The 12384-nt window shown below is 38.5% G+C and overlaps 1 pseudogene; it reads right to left on the bottom strand.

Annotated features, from left to right (window-relative positions):
• Positions 1–10696: 10696 nt before the first annotated feature.
• On the bottom strand, positions 10697–12176 carry LOC127082038 (DEAD-box ATP-dependent RNA helicase 15-like; annotated as a pseudogene).
• Between the last annotated feature and the right edge of the window lie 208 nt (positions 12177–12384).

Raw genomic sequence — 12384 nt, 5'->3', positions numbered from 1 at the left:
TGTCTCGCATAATTTCTTAAACACGGTCTTTATGATGTCCAAAATGGTTTTTGACTCTTGAGAAGAAAATCTTGGCTGATAATGCGCATGAACAAAACCATGAAATAAGACCATAAAGTTATAGTATCCATGAACCAATAACATGACTGGCAAGTGGTTAGAAACACAAGAAAACTTGATTGTTTATTCGGATTGTATTTGTAGGATTTATGTAATGGGATGAACTTGTATGAAAATGTTGAGAAATGCAATTTGGAACATGATTTTGTAATTTATGAAATGTTGTAATGCTATTTTGATTTTGAAATGTACTTATGGATATAAAAATAGATTTTTTTTTTTTAGAAATAACCCAAGACTAATTTAAATATCAACTTAAATAATAATAAAAAAATCAGTAGAAAACCCAATTAAAATCAAATTAATCCAATAATTTGTTAAAATTACTTTTGACATCAATTCTAACATCTATTTGAAAATTAAAATCAATTAGAGTTTTGAATCATTAGTAAAAATAACAATTAAAATTAAATTGAAATTTGGGAATTAAACTTAATTTGAAATTAAAATCAAAAATTGAAAAATTACAAAAGTCAAATGATTAAAATCTATTTTATAGTCAAAAGCACCCTGATCAAAAAGGCATAGACAATGATCAATGTGTAACAAAAATATGGAGTTGGGAATGAATGTATGCAAATGAATTTCAGGCCAAGTGCCAAATGAAAAAATGGAAAAAATTCAGGGTCAAAATCGGGGTATGACAGTTGCCCCTATTTAAGTATCTTCAACTAGAGAATATGAAGCAGGACACTCTTCATATGATCATAGTGGGAGATGATTAAATACTAAGAAGACCCGGATTTTGATCCTGAATCCCCATGACATGATGTGATATGATATGTTATGCCATGATATGCCATGATATGCATGGATATGCATGGATGCATGATTCTTTTTTTGTAATTTTATCTGCTAGGGATATGATGGACCCTTGACAGAAGATGTTACTAAACAGACCAATATGTGGGGAATACTGATGATCCGCAGGGAGACAGACAAATGGTAAGAAACAACCTGCTGGGGAAACAGTCCTGCTGGAGAATCAGACACACACTGGGGAGTATTCAAAGTGAGATTTGATAAACGACACTTAGAACACAAGGGATTTCGGTAGTAAGTTCACACATGACTTACTAAACCCGAATAAAGGAAAAGATGCTACAACAGGTTCATGTATGACCTGACAACGCTGGGGGATAATCAAGGAGAAAACTCTTCAGAACAGGTTCATGTATGACCTGATACCGGAATAGGGGTTCAACAAACAGGTTCATACATGACCTGAATAGGATTGAACAAAAAAATCTTCAAAGTAGGTTCAAGCATGACCGGACCCCGGAATAAAAAGGTTCAATGACAGGTTCGTACATGACCTGAATAGGATTGAACAAAGAATCTTCAGAGTAGGTTCAAGCATGAACGGACCCCGGAATAAAAAGGTTCAATGACAGGTTCGTACATGACCTGAATAGGATCGAACAAAGAATCTTCAGAGTAGGTTCAAGCATGACCGGACCCCGGAATAAAAAGGTTCAATGACAGGTTCGTACATGACCTGAATAGGATTGAACAAAGAATCTTCAGAGTAGGTTCAAGCATGACCGGACCCCGGAATAAAAAGGTTCAATGACAGGTTCGTATAAGACCTGAATAGGATTGAACAAAGAATCTTCAGAGTAGGTTCAAGCATGACCGGACCCCGGAATAAAAGGGTTCAATGACAGGTTCGTATAAGACCTGAATAGGATTGAACAAAGAATCTTCAGAGTTGGTTCAAGCATGACCGGACCCCGGAATAAAAAGGTTCAATGACAGGTTCGTATAAGACCTGAATAGGATTGAACAAAGAATCTTCAGAGTAGGTTCAAGCATGACCGGACCCCGGAATAAAAAGGTTCAATGACAGGTTCGTATAAGACCTGAATAGGATTGAACAAAGAAACTTCAGAGTAGGTTCAAGCATGACCGGACCCCGGAATAAAAAGGTTCAATGACAGGTTCGTACATGACCTGAATAGGATTGAACAAAGAATGGAAAAACTCTTCAGAGCAGGTTCAAGGATGACCTGACCCCGGAATAAAAAGGTTCAATGACAGGTTCGTATAAGACCTGAATAGGATTGAACAAAGAATCTTCAGAGTAGGTTCAAGCATGACCGGACCCCGGAATAAAAAGGTTCAATGACAGGTTCGTATAAGACCTGAATAGGATTGAACAAAGAATGGAAAAACTCTTCAGAGCAGGTTCAAGGATGACCTGACCCCGGAATAAAAAGGTTCAATGACAGGTTCGTATAAGACCTGAATAGGATTGAACAAAGAATCTTCAGAGTAGGTTCAAGCATGACCGGACCCCGGAATAAAAAGGTTCAATGACAGGTTCGTATAAGACCTGAATAGGATTGAACAAAGAAACTTCAGAGTAGGTTCAAGCATGACCGGACCCCGGAATAAAAAGGTTCAATGACAGGTTCATATAAGACCTGAATAGGATTGAACAAAGAATCTTCAGAGTAGGTTCAAGCATGACCGGACCCCGGAATAAAAAGGTTCAATGACAGGTTCGTATAAGACCTGAATAGGATTGAACAAAGAAACTTCAGAGTAGGTTCAAGCATGACCGGACCCCGGAATAAAAAGGTTCAATGACAGGTTCATATAAGACCTGAATAGGATTGAACAAAGAATCTTCAGAGTAGGTTCAAGCATGACCGGACCCCGGAATAAAAAGGTTCAATGACAGGTTCGTATAAGACCTGAATAGGATTGAACAAAGAATCTTCAGAGTAGGTTCAAGCATGACCGGACCCCGGAATAAAAAGGTTCAATGACAGGTTCGTATAAGACCTGAATAGGATTGAACAAAGAATCTTCAGAGTAGGTTCAAGCATGACCGGACCCCGGAATAAAAAGGTTCAATGACAGGTTCGTATAAGACCTGAATAGGATTGAACAAAGAATCTTCAGAGTAGGTTCAAGCATGACCGGACCCCGGAATAAAAACAATTGGACTCTGACCGTAAGCAATGGACTACAACCAGCTTTTAACGGATTTTGCCAACAACAATTGGACTTTGAAATGAGTTCTAGTAGCAACTGAGCTTGGAATAAGCCTAGCAACAACTGATCTTTAGGAGACACCAATGAGTCTTGAAACAATTCCAGGGAATGACACAGGGGTTCTGGAACTTCGTCAGAATAAAAGTGACATGTCTGAGAATTCATCAGAGAGTAAAAGAAACAAATTCTGGAAATGCATCGGAATTACAAGTGATATTCCGGAAATACAACAGAATACAGACACATCCGGTAATACATCAAGGAAATTCTGGAAATACATCAGAATATAGACACATCAGAGAACACCTCAGATAGATGGTGAAACATCTGGAAATACATCAGACCAGTTATGGAAATTCATCAATAAACCAAGGAGTAATCCGGAAATTCATCGGATAATCCAAAAAGAAAAATGAACCTCAATGGAAAATTTTCTAATAGGTGCCAACTGGGTTGGATTTGAAAATGACTGCAAAAACCGAATGATGGTTTAAGGGCACCAAATACAGACTGGAATTAGAGGTCAAAGGATATAGGATCAACAACAAGACCTGGGTCAATGCAAAATGAGCACGAAGTACATTTTGGCTATGCATGATTTGAATTTCCTTTTATGCATGATATATGAATGATCATGCTATGAGAATGCTGACACCTGAGTGGACTGGGAGTTGGTAAAGGCTTTTTATGGAAGCTCATGATTCCTCAACACCGAGAACTCAACCAAATATTTTATGATAGATGTTGTCAAAGGAGGATTCTATCCAGTTTGATGGCCACAACTTAGCCAATGGATCCTTTTGGAGGATTAATGAATCGTGCTAGCATAATTTTCGGGCACTCGTCTTAAACTCGATAGTTGTTGACGTATGGCAGAATTTGTTTGAGCAGTTTGAAAGCACGAAGAAAGAGGTTCTGCCCCTCTGTGGCTCATCTTGCCCCAGTTTGTTGGGTCTTTGGAAATGTTCACCTTGAAAGTGAGTTTGGAAACAAATTGCCATGAGACTACCTCGAGATGGCTTGCCCCAAGTGTTTGAAACTTGCAGTGGTCCGAACCTGACTAACCAAATGTTGGAATGGTAGACTCTTGACTGACTGTCCTTTGGATAGTTGGACTCATTGAGCTCTGAGGTGGTTTGCCCCAGTCCAAGTCTTGAAGCAAATTACTCTTGGCTAACTGAACCTTGGAGTGATTGGACTTACTGAGCTCTGAGGTGGCTTGCCCCGGTCTGATTCTTGAAGCAGATTACTCTTGGCTAGATGACCCTTAGGGTGACTAGCTCGAATTAACTGATGCTCAAAGTGATTTTCCCTTGACTAAACTTCTTTCACTCCATCAAGTTCCTCAACTGTATTTGGCATTTCTTTGATGCTAAGTGTTGACTTGCAAATAAGATTGTTCATTCAAAAATGGTAATTTTAATGCAGTGTTTATGCAAAAATTTGAAATCAAAGTTTATTGATATGAACGGGTGAAATACAGTGAACGGGTCAATGATAAGAATACAATGGTGATCAAGTCATTCACAGTATGCAAGTTGGTGCTATCAAATGATTAACAAAAATCGTTTGGAGTCAAGTTAACACAAACTTGTTATAGTATGCTTTCAAGATAAACCCTGCCTCAATTAGGTCTTTGAAGGGTTGTAACGTGGTCTGGTTCACGGTTTTTTGAAACAAAAGGATATAAGGCTCAAAATTTATTTTTACCCACCCCTTCTTCTTGATGATCTCCAGTTCCTACGTTCAGTTAATTCAATACACGCATTCGACTTCCAAGAGGGTTCGAAGGTGTGATGAGGATTCAAGACGAATTTTTCTTGAAATGGCAGTCACCTTATTTTTTTTTTGGTGAGGATTTTGGTGACCTCTTTTTGTTTTTCTTTGTCCCTTATTTTGCCTGGACCGCTTCTTTGAAGCTTTCGGTCCATCGGGATGCCCTGACTTTTGCCTAAGTCATTTTTGTGGTGTTTGACTTAGCGGACTTTTATTTTTTATTTTTTAAAGGTATTGACTGCCACATTATTGGTGGATAAGGATCAACCAACACTGATTTTAGCTTTTCTTAACTTCTTCAACACTTCAACATGTGTGCGAAGGATAACACGTGGTTGAACCTAATTGGAGGGTGTTCATATGGACGATTTTTGAAAGATCGAATACATGATCAAAATATCTGAACACAACTACCCTGCCCCAGGTTAAGATTAAGGGTTTTAGATCCGAAATAAACACCAACTTCTAGGCTCAAAGTGGTTGTCTAAGGATTAACTCCTTATCACTCCAGTGTTTGGGGATTTGAAACAATGCCTTACATCATCGACAAGGTTTTACTCAAAAGCATACCACAACAATTTCAGGTGTTTCGTTTTCATCATCCTCCCTCCAATCTTTGTTAACACAACAGTTTGATAAACAAAAGTGAATGAGAGGAGAATTTTTGTTTTTTAACATAAATGAAAAACGAGTGAATACGAATGGATCAATTCAAAAGATGCATAAACATTTCATTAATCTTACCAATTCAAATAAAACAATAATGTTTAAAAGCAAATAACAACCAACATGCAAAGAAACTACAAAAGAAGTGTTGAAACAACCAAATGATTGCCAGCTTTAGGGAATTGATTTCTTCAAACTTGAAGATTGGGATCAACCAGCTTTTTGACATCGGCATGATGATCCTCAAATTCTTTTCCTTCATTCTCATCGTTGAACGCAACCCTCTTGGATCCACTACTCACTTCTCCTTTTATTTCATTGGTATAGGTCGTGACATTGGAAATCCAAGGCGGTATCTCAATGCTCTTACCAGGAAACAATGATAGCTCACTAGCCACATCCCTGACATCTTCCTTGTGGTACAAAACCTTGAGGGGTCTCAAAGGTCCTTTCCCTTTCTCATTATCTGGCCCAGAAATCAAGGTATATGTACCTGAGCCTTCCTCCTTGAGTGTTGGTGACCTTATGTCAATTAATCCTTGCAGTTTGAGCTTAAAACTCTTGCATTCCTCGATGGAGTGCCCCATTGTTCCAGTATGGTATTCACATTTGATCTTCGGGTGATCTTCTTCAAAGACTAAGCTCTTCTTGTTAATCAGTCCTCGTACCAAATATTTTAGCGCACAGCAAGAATCTAGGTCATGTCCCAATGCCCCTTTATGGAATTCACATGTTGCATTTGGATTGTACCATGGCAGGTATGGTGACACAGGTGTGAGAGCTCGAGGGGTTACCAAAGTATTCTGGATCAGTAGCGGGTAAAGCTTGCTATATGGTACCGGAATCGAGTCATTGTGATCCTGGTTCTTCTTGCTCTGATTCTGATTTTTGTTTTGAACCTGACTTCGGTGATTTTGAGGAGGAATGGCCAGAGGATGTTGATGATGACGCCTTGAGGGAGGTCTATATATTGGTAAATGAGGAGTTGCCACATAGAATTTCCCTTGACCTGGGGTAACACCAGATGGATGTGGCGTAGTAGCTCTCTTTGTTGCAGCAGCGTATATTGGGTGACCCTCTCTTCCCAACAAGACTTGCACCGTTTCCAAGACCCATCTCATTTGGCTCTTCAAAAGATTGAGTTCCCCCTTCAGTGCTTCTTGGCCTTTCCTTAGCTCGTCCATCATCTCCTGAGACATGGTTCTTTGTTCTAAACGCGTGTTGAGAATCACTTTGCTTCACGGACAAAAGATGGATGAGTTTTTTTTTTTTTTGGTAATTTGTCTGGAGAATGACATGCATTATGATGCGATGCAAATGCAATGAATGAATGCAATGCAAGCCATGCATATTTGTGTTTTTTCTTCAATACACGGGTTCAAAAGTCCGAGGTACTGATAAATCTGATTGTTTTCCAAGAATAGGTTCTCACCGGGTAAGATCTAAGGTTTGTTACAAAGGATCCCCAGAGTCATTGATTCACAAGAATGTTTGACGCTTACGGGAAATACTTCCCGGTCGTCAACTCCATCAAGGGAATCTATTCTGGGTGAGGTTCTCGTACCGACTCTTACGAAGTATACACCTCGCGAGTCCGTACTACGCAACCATCGACTGGGTTCTAGACAGGGTACTCAGAGTCATGGATTCGAAAGACTGTTTGACGCTTACGGAAAATACTTTCCGGTCATCAACTCCATCTATGGAATCTATTCTGAGCGAGGTTCTCGTATCGATTCTTACGAAGTATACACCTCGGGAATCCATACTACGCAACCATCATTTCTAGTTGGCCAAAGGTTTAATGTTCTAAAAGGTCCTTAGAGTCATGGACCCCTTTGAAACATCGCCGCTTACGAGGTATACACCTCGGGCGACAATATTTGCAAAAGGATCTACTCTAAGTGAGGTTCTCGTACCGACTCTTACGAAGTATACACCTCGGGAGTCCGTACTACTCAACCATCGTCCTATCTTATGTTTTTTCACTCTAGACTCGGGTGTAGAGTCCTTCCCACATGGTTTGCAATCAAGATCCAAGTACCAACAATCACGATAGAATCAATATTCAACAGATATATCGATATAATAATAAAGATAATAACAAACAATAAATAAGGAAAAGCCACACAATTAAACAAACAAAGGCACACAAACGTCCTAACTAGGCTTGACTCGCTTAAGGATTGGGTGTAATCCCCAGCAGAGTCGCCATCTGTCGCACCTCGAAAAAAATGGGGATACGACTTCAAAGCGAAGCGCGATCGCACGCTCGCAATGATGGACTGAACAGAGTCGCCACCGAACTTTATTTATTCCTAAAAGGAAAGGGGAAATATCGATAAAACCCAAGACAAAAGAAAAGGATAAGATATGGTCATCGCAACCAATATCAGGGTTCGGGAGTCGATTACGCAAGGGGAAGGTATTAGCACCCCTCACGTCCGTTGTACTCAACGGGAACCATTAGGTCAGTTGTGTGCATTAATGTTAGTTTGAAGTGTTAGGCTTTTCAATTTATTAGGTGGGAAAGAAATAGTAAAAGAGAGAAGAAATGTTTTTAGATATTTTAACGAAGGACTAAACCTAAGTTTTTTATTAGTGGGCCTGACAAGATTTAAAAATCCTGCTCCTACGTATCTCAAAAGAGAAATCAAGGCTTACGTAGTTCTGGGTAGAAAAATGTTTGTTTGTTGGTCGATTTTAGCGAAAGCTATATTGTATTAATCGACAAAAACATCGTTTTACCCAAAACAGATGAGGAGTGGACGCGTACCACACATCGAACGGATTTATAAATCTACATTCGGAAAAACGTCATTTATCTCTACTCAACAATCGTGGCCGAAACATTGTTTTGTATCACTTAAGACAATATATCTTTCATTTATGAAAGAAGGCTTTTGATTAGTCGCACGGCGGCGAGAAAAGAGTTTGATTGGTTGACGTATTTTGAGTGATGGCGAGAACTTGGATTTGCGAGATATACATCTCGAATCCTAGCCTCAGGAGTGCATGGTATACACCATGTTCCATTTCCATCTTTATTAAAAAAAGTTAAAATAGGAATTAAGTATTTTGGAATTTGATTGAGAAAAAGGGTTTGAAGAAACCGCATTGACAATTTTAGGCGATGGCGAGAGTTAAGATTGGCGAGGCATACGTCTCGAATCTTAACCTCAGGAGTGCATGGTATACACCATGTTCCATTTCCACCTTTATTGAGAAAAGTGTTTAAATATGAATTAGGTATTTTGAGTTTGTTGTGAAAATGGCTTGACCTAGATCAAGTATTGATGGACGTTTAAATGAAATTTGGCTGAGTGTTTGAAGAAACAAAGCGGACAAATTTGGATGATGGCGAGAGTTAAGATTGGCGAGGCATACGTCTCGAACCTTAACCTCAGGAGTGCATGATATACATCATGTTCCATTTCCACCTTTATTGAAAAGGGCTTGAATATGAATTAATATTTTTGAGTTTTTATTATGAAAAATGGCTTGACGTTGGATCAAGCATTTGATGAAGTTTTGGAATGGGATGGAATAGGAGGGAGAAATGAGTTGATTTGTTTATTGAGAAAAATACTCGACGTTGGATCGAGTCATATTTTTGTATTTTTGAAATTTGTTGATTTTATTCTTGTGTTAGTAGCTAATTAAACAACCAAACAAATAAAGAAATAAAAAGTACAAAAATATTACACATTGGGGGAGTGGGGTACATTTGTCAAATGGGGATTAAAAAATCATGAAATAAATAAAATCGGGTCCCAATAAATAATGCATGAGTGTAAGTGCAAGAGAACCGGCTCATTGTAAGAAAGCCCAAGAGTAAGCTATGTGAGGTTGGCGGCGATGCTTAAAAAAGCAATCGACTTACAAGGGTTTGAAAAAGGAGGCTCGATATTAAATCGAGAAAAGTATGATTTTTTTTAGTTTTAAAATGGTTTTGCATGCATGATGGATTTTAATGAAAAACATGGACATAAAAACTATTACAAGAAACAAAATGCTAAAAGATAATAAAATACTAAAAAGAAATAAAAAATGAAATGCTAAAAAAGAAACGAAATACTAAAAATACTATCTACAAGAATTGAACCCACTCCTCTTGAGACTATGGCACTACCCTCTCTCCACTAGGCTATTTAATAACTAACTGTTATTTTAACACTAATCTTAAATATATAAATTAAGGTAAATTAAAAAAGGATTAAAATAAAAATTAAAATAAAAAAGAAGACTATTGGTCTACTGGTAGTTAAACCCAGCCGCATGGCTGTTGGGTTTTCAAAGGGAAGAAATTGAAAATAATAAAATACCACTATTAAATACTATCCTAGGAAAAATGAATGTTTTTTTTTTATTATTTATTATTTATTCTATTTTGAAATAAATTAAAAGAAAAGGAAAAAAAAGAAAACGTAACAGAAGCTCAACATATCTCTCCTTCTCGGTATCACTCTCTCTCACTCCACCATTCAAACTCACTCACACTTATCTCTCAATCTCTAACCTCACTCAATCACTCACTCTCCCAACGAGTCTCTCTCAACCGCGTCACTCTCAACTTCAATCACACCAAACCCTCTTTCAATCGCGTGTTCTCAAGCTCTCGTCCCTCTCACAAAACCCGCTCAAACATCGTCTCTCAAACAAGGCACAAAGCGCGACAAGTCAAAATCCATGGTTCTCAAAAGAAAATTGGACAGGACGGCTAACCTTCGACGGCGGCGGCGAGCTCAGGTAATGCTTTCTTATCCCTTCCTCTCTTCAAGCGCTGGTTTTCTTCTTTTAGGATTAGGGTTTTAATTTGGCCGCCTCTCTCTTGTTTTCGAATCCGATCAGGGTTTTGTGTCAATTTTTCGTGTTTGCTCCCCTCTTTGATTCACCCTCTTCTATTTATGCCACAGATTAGGGTTTAGATTGGCCCAAAGGTTCCAAAGGAGAAAGTTTTCAGAAGCACTCTTTTCGCTCAGAAACGAGTTGTCTTGTTTGATGCTATCTTCCGGAAAGGTAATCTGTACTTTAGCTTTTCCAATCGCTTTTGTCATAACTCTGTTTTGGGTTATTTTTTGAACTTTTAACGCTTTGGTAATTAATTGCGTTTTACTGTAGTGAATATGGGTTAAAACAGGAATGGCTTTGGTTTGGAAATTTCATGGTTTGCTCGACTAACAAAAATCACGACTTGATTGAAGTCCAGTGCATCAAGAAGATCATTCAACTTACGGTTTTTCTCCTCCTCCTTCAATTTGATGTAGTTCTGATTTAGACCAGGAAAGGTCAATTTTGCTTCGTCGTCAACATAATTTTCCATGGGATCTTGCATAAATTTTTTGCAGACCGGGCGGATTTCCTTGCTGAGCGTTGCAGAAAACATCATAACTTGCTTATCGTGGGGAGTCAACTTGAAAATGTCTTGCACGTCTTTCCTCATGTCAAGTGATTCCAGCATCTTATCACATTCATCTAAAATGAAATGCCTGACATTCTTCAAAGCCTTATCCCTGGACAATGCTAGTATTCTTCCAGGGGTACCAACAACAAATTGGGGACATTCATTTTTCAACAGATCCTTGTGAACTTTAATGTTGACACCAACATAGAAGACATCAACCTTGAGATCAGTCAAGTAAGTGCTGAACCTTTCAAACTCATGGCATATCTGGTAAGCTAATTCCTTGTATGACACAGAATAAGAGCAGAAACTTGGCATGGAATAGGATCAACCTGCTGCAGAATTGATAAAACAAGAACAACAGTTTTTTTTTATTCCAGATTTTGCTTGGCATAAAAACAACCATTCCCAGGTTGCTTGAGGTATGCATTCATGTTGTATTTCAGAAGGATGCTCAAATCCTGAATCCACAATAGCCCGTAGAAGCTCTGGCTTTAGAAGAAAGTCTCTGAATCCTGAACCGTGGATCCCAACATAGCCCTTCTTTCCGGATTCACCGTTAACTTCTGCTCCAAGAGGATCAGCAATCTCACGCAATTGTATGGCATTTCGCGGCTCCAGCAGACACTCTGCTGTTACTTTTTCGCAAAGACCTTTTTTTTAAGCTCGGTGTAGATCTTAGTCTAAGATTATCATCTTGAACTATATTGTATTATGGGAATTGGTATCCTCAAATAAAATGTCTTCGTTGAACTCCTCCATGTTATTTATGTCGCTTATAACATTACTTTTGAAAGCAAGTAAACAGAGATCCTTTTGTAGCAGTTTTTTCTTTAATGAAATGTAACAAACTTGAGCTTTGTGATTTGAAAATTGGAGCCCACTGGGAAGCACAATCAGGTATCGTTGATTTGCTGTAACCACGGAGTCCGTCGAGAGTAGCCAACATTAAGTTCAATACTTCACCTACAAAGCATATATCTTCTTGTGACTTGGTAACAACCAAAGGTGGGATATATGAGCGCACGAGTAAGAGGACGAGTTCAAGCATAGACTTATAATCAGACACCTTTTGCCCCTTTTCCACCTCTATGGCTGAGACAAGCATAGATAAAATTCCTAAATGCCTGATGTTTCCAGTACTAACACACTCATGCGCTTCCTTATATAAGCAACTCCATACCAAATTCAACTCTTCGGGCTCCATTGTCTCGCATAATTTCTTAAACACGGTCTTTATGATGTCCAAAATGGTTTTTGACTCTTGAGAAGAAAATCTTGGCTGATAATGCGCATGAACAAAACCATGAAATAAGACCATAAAGTTATAGTATCCATGAACCAATAACATGACTGGCAAGTGGTTAGAAACACAAGAAAACTTGATTGTTTATTCGGATTGTATTTGTAGGATT

The sequence above is a fragment of the Lathyrus oleraceus genome, chromosome 5 (genome assembly GCF_024323335.1).
Source record: "Lathyrus oleraceus cultivar Zhongwan6 chromosome 5, CAAS_Psat_ZW6_1.0, whole genome shotgun sequence".
In the NCBI taxonomy this organism is placed as follows: domain Eukaryota; kingdom Viridiplantae; phylum Streptophyta; class Magnoliopsida; order Fabales; family Fabaceae; genus Lathyrus; species Lathyrus oleraceus.
The sequence above is the reverse complement of the archived record's forward strand: the minus strand, read 5'-3'. Positions and strand labels throughout refer to the sequence as shown.